This window comes from Linepithema humile, chromosome 4 (assembly GCF_040581485.1).
Source record: "Linepithema humile isolate Giens D197 chromosome 4, Lhum_UNIL_v1.0, whole genome shotgun sequence".
NCBI lineage: Eukaryota > Metazoa > Arthropoda > Insecta > Hymenoptera > Formicidae > Linepithema > Linepithema humile.
The window spans coordinates 16,215,697-16,227,132 of record NC_090131.1 but is presented as its reverse complement, the minus strand read 5'-3'; the positions used below and the strand labels follow the sequence as shown (position 1 = coordinate 16,227,132).

General features: G+C 44.6%; 1 protein-coding gene across 1 annotated transcript in view; it reads left to right on the top strand.

The window, feature by feature from the left end:
• The window catches only part of LOC105672112 (glutamine amidotransferase-like class 1 domain-containing protein 3, mitochondrial), a 159,940-nt gene that overhangs the window by 120,541 nt on the left and 27,963 nt on the right, over nt 1-11,436 (top strand). The window lies entirely within an intron of this gene.

Sequence of the window (11,436 nt, the reverse complement as noted above, 5' to 3'; positions counted from 1 at the left end):
AGTATTTTACAGATATTTATTATTTTATAAAGAAATATTATGAATCATGGTTGACCACTTGCGAAAATTCAGTGAATTCTAATCACCCATTTGCAACGAAAGGTTAGTGCGCTTTGCATGATGGTAGGGAGTAGGTAACGAGGTCCATGCTGTAACCCACGCCAGTAAAGTTATGATGGTTTATGAATACTACCGTAACGAATGCTACGGCCCCACGCACCCTACTGAATGGCGCGCTGTTATGCTATAATACGAAACTATAACGCGTGATTTTCTATGCTGAAAATTGTTTTACGCCTATAAATAGAACCTGCTGTTCAGCGACAGTTGGCGCATAAAACTGTAATGACCATCGATACACCGTTTTTTCCTCTTGCACAATCGGAGCAAATAGACAAAATTTGATGAACTAGAATTATCAAAGCGCGCCTTCACAAATTAAAATATCATTTTCTTGCAGTTTTGTACGTATAAATCTGTGAACCTAGGATTTAAATACTACATAAGACGCGATGAATTGGAAACTAAATATATAATCAGTGATTCTTTTATTTCATCTATGATAAAAGTTTGAAGAGTTTGCTCTTAAAGATTATCTGTGATATATTTTTTTCGGACAAATCGATGATTGTTATTCTAGACGAGCAGACGTGAGCATCAAGTGTAACGTATGAGATTCAGCAGGTATGGCAGGACAATGCCTGCTAATGTCGAATTCGCCAGTCAGACACTCACAGAGACATGACGTATCGTTGACATAGCTACAGGGGGTACGATAGCTAGCAATTTGTAAGAGGACCGCCCGTGGAGGGGATGTTACCGAGTCGCGTTTAGCTTAGGGCGCAATATGCTATGGCACTTGATTAAAACACCATGGTGCAGCTTTTGCAGTATAAAACACTTCTAAATGGCGATGCAAAGGGATGATTCCGCAGAGGTTAATTTATCTTATGAATTGGAAGAAATAACGCTAAAAATAAATGTTGTCCGCGTTGAGTACTCATTTTTTGCTCGCAACTAATCTCAAACAGTTTCTTTTATAAAACAAACGTACAATATTAATATTTTGGAAAAGAATTATAGAGAGAGTTTTAAAAATAGAAAAAATAAATTTCTCCAAAATCAGGAAGAGATAAATTATTTCAACAAATTAATTTTAAATTTGAATTTGCCAAATGTATACTTTTATTAATATATTTTTGTGATTAACGTGTGCTATATGATTCTTTAAATATTTATATTTACATTTCTCTTAGACAATGGAAGTAGATATGCCATACGGTCCGTCGTATATGTAATATAATGTAGCAGCGCATTGTACAGCTTTCTACGAGTCGACAGGGTTCTAGCAAGATGTACCAACAGATGGAAGTGTTAATAATTGATAGTTGCGCCCCTCGTTGATGGTTCGCGAGTCGTACTGTTAAAGGCTTTCTGGAAGAGAAAAAAAATTTACGCCCGATACGCTCACTTATTTTGACAATAGTTAATCACTATCTTTTATATCTCTATTGATTGATATTTATTACAAGTGCACCGTATAAAATTTTTGAAAGCTAACTTGGCAAGAAAAATACGAAAATATTTTAATCTTCTAGTGTATATGTGTGTACAAATTAAGGAATTCGCTGTTTGCTATACACAGCTCTAATGGTCCTAAAAGATGTTTATTCAAGTTACGTATAGAAAAGCATTAAATCTTGACTACTGCACAGCATGCCTAACGTTTCTGTCGTATTGTGGTCAAAGCAGAGGCGCAGAATGAGCCGCGAGAGGTAACGAAGGAACAGGAAGGATGGGAGGAGGATTTGAGGGTCCGGTGCGAAGCTGGGCCGAGGGCAGGACGACATAATGGACACATTAGTGCCTGGCCTCCAGTTTAATTAGTTTACATTACCGTGGCATCGTCACCACCGCGAAGGGGTTGGCCGCGGACGAGAAGGAGAGAACAAGAGCGTGAGAGAGCGCGCACGCGGCACCGTAGGGGCAGGCCAGGTTGATTAATCGGGAAAGTTTGATGCGAGTTGACGGAGACGCTAATCACGCCTCGTAACCGAATAATACTGCGCGCTCTAGCTTGCAATATTCATGAACCGCTTGACGTACACGTAGCAAACGGAATTCATTATCAACGACACTCGTTAAATATCGTTGCTCGTGAAGAGAGTTGCGCGGAAGTTGCTGGAGCGCGCATCGTCTTCTTGCGGCTTTGCATTTCTATTTTGCAAAATTATTTTGCTACAGGTTTTTTCAAGGAGTAAACAAGTACGCTTGTCAGTTCGCAAAAGCGTAGAGCTTTTGCGTTGACACATTTTTTCGTGCGATACACAAATATATAGATAATCGAGCTCGAGCTTCTCGCGTTGCTGTGTTTAAAGCGCGCGGAAATCCCTTCGAGCGCATTGCGGTTCTGGAAAGCACGTTGACCCAATTCGCGTCGCTCGCGATGCTGGCCAACGGATTGCATCGTGTCGTCCCGCTACGTTGCGCGGCACAAAACGCGCGGAGATTGAAAGGATTACGACGTCCAGTTGAGGCGAAGGGTGCGGATCCGCGCGCGCACGCGAGCGAGCGAGACGAGAAAGAGGCGCGGCATAGCTCATTTAATTACAAATTCCATTAAAATGAATGCCAGTTCAGAAACAAACTCCACATATCTGCATTAAGCCGCGGGGCAACATGTCTTAATCAGGTTAATATAAATATGAAATATGCAGCGAGCGTTAGCCCTGGGTTACTCGCGAGCAAAGGGTTGCGTGGACGTAGCCAGCATACGTGTGCCACCACCTTACGACTCCTGGGGGGCGCCTTCATATTAACCCTTGCATATTAAGCGCGCGATAACCGGATTCTCTAATATTAACGTTGTCACTCGACGCCGCTCGCCGTGGCGTCAACTTACCCGGCCGTCCTTACCAAATGCCATTTGCCCGAAGACGGATCCATCTCACCGACGAAATAATGCACGAGCAGCGTGCCGTCGCTTGCCCGCGGGTAAATCTTGACAGCTTGTGCGGTCGCTTTTGGCGCGGGGATAAAGCGAACATTTGCAAGAACGCCGAAAATAAAACTGTGTCAATGCGTGACGTAAATCGTATCCGCGCGATTGTTCCGCTGGAAAGGTGAGAAGATATATTTTATTATTTAATATGTAAAACAGCACGATCCGTGTTGATCTTCGGCATTCTTCCAAGTTCAATCATTGCCGAAGAAAGCATCCTATCAACGCGCAGCGAAATTACGCGGCGCAAGGTATTTGTCGACGCGCGCAGAGTAAACTTTAATCAAGCCGTGCCTGGGTCAGAGAGCAAAAAATGCCCGAGAGAAAAAGTGCGCGGGAGTGAAAAACCAAAGGAATGCAAACATTTCGCTCGGCCCGATATTTTTCAATATAGCCACGGTGCCGCCGGTCTGACCACCAGGGGAAATCTGGCGCGGTCTCCGAGACTGGACGATATTATAAATATTAGATCAATTAAGAATTAACACAGAGACGGTCACCGTCCCCGCCCACCCCGCGGCAAGAAGTAACGACTTTATAAGTCACGTACGCGGGTTCGCGTGTGCAAGTGTCAACCATCGCGGCGCGTACGAAAGAGAGAGAGAGAGAGAGAGAGAGAGAGAAAGAGAGAAAAAGAGAGAGAGAGAGAGAGAGAGAGAGAAAGAGAGAGAGAGAGAGAGACCGCCGCGAGAAAAAGAGGGTGACACGGAAGAACGGTAGAATGCGACAGACAGAAAGAGAGAACGGGGAAACGAGAGAAGGAACGCTCGTGCGTGGTCCCAAAGTCCCAGAGCCGATCCTGCCAAGTTATTTAAATTCAAATTCGAAATATCGTCGGGGGTTGCTAACATATTGTTTGTTTCGTTTGGACCGCGGCGATAGTGAGAGGAGGGTGAAGGCTATCTCGCGGTCGAAAACCGTCCCCTTCCTCCGGAGCCCTGCGTTCTCCGAATCGCAAGTTCTATATCGATAAAAACACACGAACTTTTCCATGATTTATACGCATTTTATTGTAATCACTACGTTACAAATTTCAGTTGCGTATCTCGATACGCGCGTGGCGGTTTAAGAAAAAAAAATACCGTATCCAAATTTGTATCGCACTGATGTAGAATGATCCTCGAGACACCGCGTTTCCGTTTTGATCTGATATACCGTCGTGCGCGCTCGATGCCTCCTACGTTTCATGTCTTTCACGCTTGTCCAGACCTTATTTGCATACTTGAACGAGCGCAATACGCTACGTACGTGTTTCAGCACGGCACCGATGTCATGTTCGCATACACGGTATTCCCTATCCCTTAACAATTTGCTGCTAACATGCCGAGGAAACCCGCTCGCGACCCTGTACAGAGAGATCTACAGGTCTCTTCAAAGTTTCAGATCCTGTATGTCCACGCCGGACGGCGAATGTAGATTACCGTGCAGTATGCAGGTCTCCATATTCGTACCTTGTTCCAACGACGTTCATTATTGCGCGCGACATCGGTCGTGGCTTACGGTACACTTGAAATACGCGAAAGACGCGAGGGGCGCAAAGATCGAGCGAGGGTTCATACGCGGTCCATTAAAAGAAAAAGCGCGAATAAACACACACCCCTTTCCCTCTCTTAATATTGTCAAGTGTCAGACGGCAGGGAAGATGATATAGTCGCGCGGGCGAGATAGAAGTCCGGAGGCTTTTTAAGCTTTCGTTGCCACTTGTGCGGGTCAGTCTGCAAAAAGACTTAATTAATGACCAGCCTCTCCCCAAGGGCGTCCACGGGACAGCGCGGAGGAGAGACGAGGTGAGCGAGAAGCAGTGAGATGACGGAGTGCCCTCCGAGGAACGACCCTCGATGCAAACTCCTCGTATGAATATGTCTCTGCTAATTCAAACTTCGTCCCAGAGGTAGATGCCGCCTGTTTACGGGGAATATTAAAAACTTTAACGTCGTCGTCTGCTTGACCGGGTCCGTCGAAAGCGCCGTGGCGACATGCGTGCGCGCCTACGGATAACGCGTAATTTTCCACGCTGCACCTCCGACGAGCACCTCCGTCCGTCGCGAAACTTTCTTCCGATTTCGCGAAGCTTATCTTTTAAGCTCGGAGAGTATTTCAGGACAAAGTTTTCCAGCGACGGCGCGGTGGCAATTTAACGCGGTCATTCCGTACTTTCTTCCCGCGTTTACTGCTACTCGGTAATTTTACGAGCCGTCTTTTTTTTTTCTCCGCCAAGATGCGATCGTATAAGGGTTCCGTCGAGACATGTACAATTCAGTTAGAGGCGCCGTAAGGGCGGTTTTACGTCATATCATACCACCCCGCTGCACGTCTCCGCCGCCTTCCACGGCCGATATTTTATTTAGGCGATAATTGAAAATTCCACGGAATACGACCGATGGATTTGTCACCAAGGAAGGTTTTACACCTCCCTTGAATTTCCCATAGCACCGCCTTCCGTCATGTCCTGCGTCGGGCGACACTCCTTCCTTTCACCGCGCCGTGGCGTCGTAACGGCAGGAAGTGAGAAAGATCGTCTGAGGAGATGGCGATATCACAGCTTTATTGACCGCTCCACGGCGCTATTTCGGTAATCACACGTCTATTTCGAAAATCCGTTTCGTGATACTATTGTTGATTTAACACGCCTGCATTTAAACATATCGATTGCACGTAGTAAATGTATATTTAGTGCATATATACATTTCCAATTTTTTTAAATTTAGAACTAACATATACAAGACAAAGTTTTAATTATTTGCTCTTCCAAAGTAAGCAAAATTATTTTTTATTCTTCACTTCTGTACAATTATGATATAATCATATACCTTGTACCTTTTATTGAGCTGTATGCTTGCGCACAGTTCTTATACATCACATTGCGCAACAGTATATCGAAAACCATTTTCTTCGGGAATTTGTCTTGCGGGGAACCGGAGTCGTTTCTTCGCTCATTGGCGCTCGTCAGAGCGCGATACATCTTAGCGTGGTCCGTGGTCCGTGCCGCGCACGGTGGAGAAGCGACGAAAATTTGGCGGTCGGTGCCGATGGTGGAAGGCGAAGAGAAACGCACGGCACTTACGCGGCGAACGTGAGCTGGTACGTGGAAACGTGAAAACGTGTGTGGAAAAGCGCGTGGAGGTTGAAACGAGGCGCGCGAGGTCAGGGGTGAGGGCGAGTGTGGATTGAGGGGACCCCATGGAGTCGTGAAATCCATCAGACCAGACCTCGAGCCCCGTTTGCTGGCGCTACTTACGGCGGTGCGGCGAGAACGGTATCAACGGGACTGAGGAGACCTCGGAAGATGTCGAGGCAGCGGTAGGGCTTGAGGGCCAAGAATAAAATATCATCCACGGTATGTCCCCTTTGAGAACGCAACATCTTTCTCCATCCTCCCCGTTTTTTGCTCCTTCGCATCACGAAGGCCTCCCTCCACGGATCTCTCACCTATCCGCTACGTTCTTAACGCGCGTCTGTCGGTTGAGTGCACGGTTGTCACTTGTACTCTCAAATTCGACCCCCGGCCCCGGCGACGCGCATTCAGGAATCGGCTGTCGCGTGTTCAAAGAAACGCTGATGCAAGTGCATCGGGCGTATCGAAAATGCAGAATCGTCGCGAGCGCGATTTTGAAATTTGCACGACGCACCTCGTCAGGCGTTCAGGGATCTGCGCTATAAATGTCGCGCGGCAGAATATGTTAAACTATTAATATTTCAGCGTGCGTATAGTTATCGAATTGAATTACACGTAATTCAAATCGCATTTAACGCGTTCGACTGGTGCGAGGAATTGTTTAAAGCGATATCATACTCGTTCGATGTCGCATGTAAGTTTAATGTTCATTGTGACGAAGCAACAAAGTGCATGCGTCCTTTCCACACATCTTTCCTCGCGCACACCATTTCGCACCAATCCAGAATCCATAAAGTCGCGCGTCTCGGAGCTTCTTCGGCGAAATTCCTCGCCCGGGGGATCGCGCAAAGACAAGGACGCGAGAGAAAAGGCGGTCCTTAAATCTGAAAAATTAAATTATATCGCCGTAAAGAACGATGCCCGAGGGTTTAGTGTCTCGTAGATGGGGCCTACTGACGTGTATACGGCGCGGAGATCGTTGAATAAAAACAGCATTAGTCCGTACATAATGTATGGATGATGGCGACGTGTCTTATGCCGGCGCAGCTCGCACGCGGGGGGCAAAGGGGGGAGGTGGAAAGCTCAGACCAAGTAGCCGACTAGCTAAGGGAGCTATACGAGAATGTTGGGAGTCGTAAAGCTCGCGACTGCTCGCACCTCGCCCGTTATAATAATTTAGTCCATGAAATTCGTCCTCGTATCCGTCCAGTACCGTCGCACTGTTGTCACGCTGTCCGTGGACGCGAGAAACGCAACGGCGTTTCAATTATGCAACAAAGCAAAGTACAGTGTGCACGACGGAAATTTCTTACAAAAATCTTACAGCAAAACCATTTGCGCTTACATGAACATTCGCAGAAAAGTGATAAAATTCTTTGCCGTATAAATTCGGCGGAGAGTTCAACTCCGGTGAGGTGAAAAAAATCTCTCGAGTAAGCGGCATTGGAAGAAATCAGATGGCTGCCATATAGAATCACGCGGGAGACGTCGCCGGCGAGGAATTTCGATATGAAATCAACGAAAAGAGGCGGGCGGGGCGCCGGCCGCGGACAAAAAAAATTGTATTATTACAGCGCGGCGCGAAATACCGATTTGATTTATCAAACGGGAAAATCCTATCATCTCCATACTACAGAACTTTTCACTCCGCGTCTTTGATTAAAATGCGAGCTTAATCATCGCACTCTGCAGCCACCTGGGGACTTCGCTTGTCGCCCGCTTTCCGCTCCTCGCCCGCCCAGTATAAGGCCTCGCTACCTTTCCCTCCTTCTCTTCTCTTTTTTCCTCTCCCGCGTCTCAACGAAAGCTGGAAAACCAGAAGGATAATGCATGACGTGGTCTTTTGTTGCTCCGTGCTGACAGAGAGGCGAGGTATGACGAGGAGAAATAAGCAGAGAGAGAGAGAGAGAAAGAGTATCTTCCTGTTTTAAGATATTAAAATGTGTCATCAGCTGATGCCTTCGTTACTGCATCGTGATGGATCCCGCTCGTTGTCTTCTTCTTGGGACGTGTTTCTGCGTCCTCACTTTTACTCCTGTATACTTCTACTTTAATTACGAGAATGCTACTCGGTTTTGATAGAACGATATTACCTCGCGTATTTTTAGAAGAAAATGACACTCCCTCTTCCGAGTATTTTTAACATATTAATGTCATTAATATATTTCATTGTATTGTTGTATTCATATTCACGGGATTAATCTCTTATTAGCTAGTTTAGTTTTTTGTTTGTTTATAATTTTTTATACATTTTACACTTATTTAATATGTGTACCGCATATATATTGTACAAAACCAGTTATAATAGCGAGGGTCAAAGCTTGCCGTGCAGTAGAATACAGCCGCAAGACGATTGCTGTGTGGAAGAAGAGGTGACGATCGACAATTGTCAGCTTTCCAATTTTCGATAAATCATCTCGAGACGACCGCGCGAGGCATCAATAGATCCGCGACGATATCAGGGGTGTAAGGCGTCGGCGGGAATGTAGGGTGAGTATGGGGATGGGGGAAGTTGGTGGCGAAGGTAGAGGGTGGAAGACGAAGAGGAGGGAAGGGGTGGTTCTCGGGGCTTCGTGAGAGGGTGGGTAGGCGAAGTAGTAAGGGAAGGGGATGGGGAGGGGGTGCAATTTCCGCGGCTCGTGATTGGGGCAGCCTCCTCGGGGAGCAAAAACTCCATCTACAAATGAACAGCCGTGACAAGAGCCATAATTTCTCGGGGCTGAGCCGCAGCTACCGTGGCTTCTGCCAGCCGCAACCTTCCTTTTCGTTTCTGACATGATCTTATATACAGAAGGTGGCATACGGCCATGTCGAAGAACTCAAGAATTCAAAGATCCTAAAGAATCTCTCCTTATCGAGATACTTACATGTTCAAGCTATCTGCAGACATACATGTTGTTAACATATTTATGAACTTATAAGTTTCCTTGTAAAAAGTTGATAGATAAAGTGTAGCATATATATTTTCCAGAATTTATTTATATTACGAGTATGTTATTTGTTGGATATTTTAAGGGTTTCGTGTAAAAATAACTTTGCAAAATCTTAGTAGAAAGGAGACTAAATTATTTCATGAAAAAATGCCACAAAAACATAAACAGAAATAGGTACAATTAATACCAAATCTAATGCTTGGAATATTTACTGCCTCTTTAACGTGTGTAATAAATAACTTTGCGTATTCCTTGTCCGGGAGTCATTTGAAAACAGCAGTCGGACTCGATCGAGAGGTATTGATATCGTGACACAAGGCGTCAAACTAGACAGAAACGACTTTCTTTCCGAAAAGTTCCTTTCGAAATGGCATCTCTCGCGTCGATCTTGGCGTCGAGCTTCACTTATATTTCAAGAGTACTCCGAGCTATCCTTTCGCTCGATTTAAAACTGCACGATGTTATACGTACCGACCTCGGCAGCACAGTTTCGTGGAGCGACCGCCTTGGTCGATCTATCAGTGGCAATTCCGGGCTGCAACCGAGAACACGGTTATTCGCGCGAGGGGGAGGACGGAACGCTATTTTCCGGTGAATTTCTCGGTTGGTAATCTTGCCACGTCTGTGGAAGCGAGCTCGACCCTCCGATCCTAACCGGATCACGCCTCGAGGATGATGTATGATTGTGCCCACGAAAAAATTAAACGTACATTTGATAAATAGAGTTGGCAGCAGTGACTGCGCCTGCGGAAGGGCGAGAGGAAGGAAGTGAAAAGGTCGGTTAGACCGTGCTACAACCGTACACCAGCTATAGCGCTAACTCGACCTACCGCGCCTTTCGGTTTTCCTCCGAAATTCAGCGTCCCGCGGGACAGCCCGCGCTCGGTGGTTCCGCGCTGGAGATCGCGTTCGTTCGATCACACTTTCCGTAAATCATTAAAGCCTTTTAGCACGTTCAACTCCGCTGAGGAGGACCGTGTCATTGCATTTTTTTCTGATCGAGCCATCCGAATAGGAACGCTTATGCAGATCGTCCGAGCTTTCCTCGAAATAAAAGCAGTATTCGTGAAATATTGCTGCAAAACCAGCCTTGTAAACCCTTGTAAAACGTGTTTATCATTTTAAAAGTAAATTACATACTTAATTTATTGCATTTAAATATTGTTATCTAGCGTATAAAATATTCTATTGTAAATTTTTTAACTGAGATATTTTTTTTCACAGAACAGAAAAATCGAGAATCGAGAAATTTTGTCGTAACACATGACACGTGTATAATATTTTTTTTCAAATAACTTTGTTACATTTTAAATCGAATCAAAGTGACAATCTATAGCAAAACGATCTGAAGCTGATGCGAAGTCTTCTGAGAGGGTAGACCAGTTTCCAAAGTCCAAGTTTAGCCCCGAAGGAACTGACCTCTATTACGCGGGGTTAACCGCTTGGCATTCTCACTTCCGGCAAGACTTTGATTGGTCTCCCAATCCTATTAGTCCTAGATACCAAATCCTTATTACATTTCGCTTTTATTCCACAATATATAAGATGAAAAAGTCATTTTTCACAAAGTCTTTTATATAATACACAAAGCAATTGTGATAGCTTTCATTCAGAATGATATTAGCTACAAAAATAATAAATCAATTCAATTAAAAGCTTAACACATTCAGCCTATTAATACATTTTAAAAGTACGATAGAAAATTATGTAGTTACTTAGTGACCAATCCATTGGATTAAAAAAAAAAAGTATTCGATGATACTGATATAACAAAAATTATTTTAAGCGAAAGATTTATTTTATATTTAGAAACCTTAGACTTTAATCTTACATATTCTTTCGATAGTCCAAACAAATGTCACCGTTCCATAAAAGAAACTGTCGTATTCGTATGCGTTATTTGTAGAATATTCGTCGGCATTCGAGATATTTTTCATCGCGTACCGATTTTCACGTTTACCCGATTTCGAGATAGGAAAGCGTATAGATCAGATCCGTGTAGAGTACCACCTTCTTCGTGCATTCCACGTTTCAAAGCATATGCAGATGGATAGATGGAAACCTGTGACGTCGGTTCCCGCCTTGCCGTGGAGTCTCGGGAGACGCCGTGCGTCGCGACCCTAAATAATACACGAGCATATTTTTCTATCGTACGATGTCGTTGGCACCGCTGAAAATGCACGATTGTCTGCGTCCCAATTTATTTTCAACTTTCAGAAGACAAAAACCGTTATATAAATTTAAATTATTACGAGAAACGAATGCTCGGTGGAAAAATGTTCCATAAACCTTTCCAAAACCATTTTTTTAATTTGTACAAAATACTATGGAAAAATTATGTATTTTCAAATGATGTTACTTCAAACTTTAGATTGGAAATTTTCTAT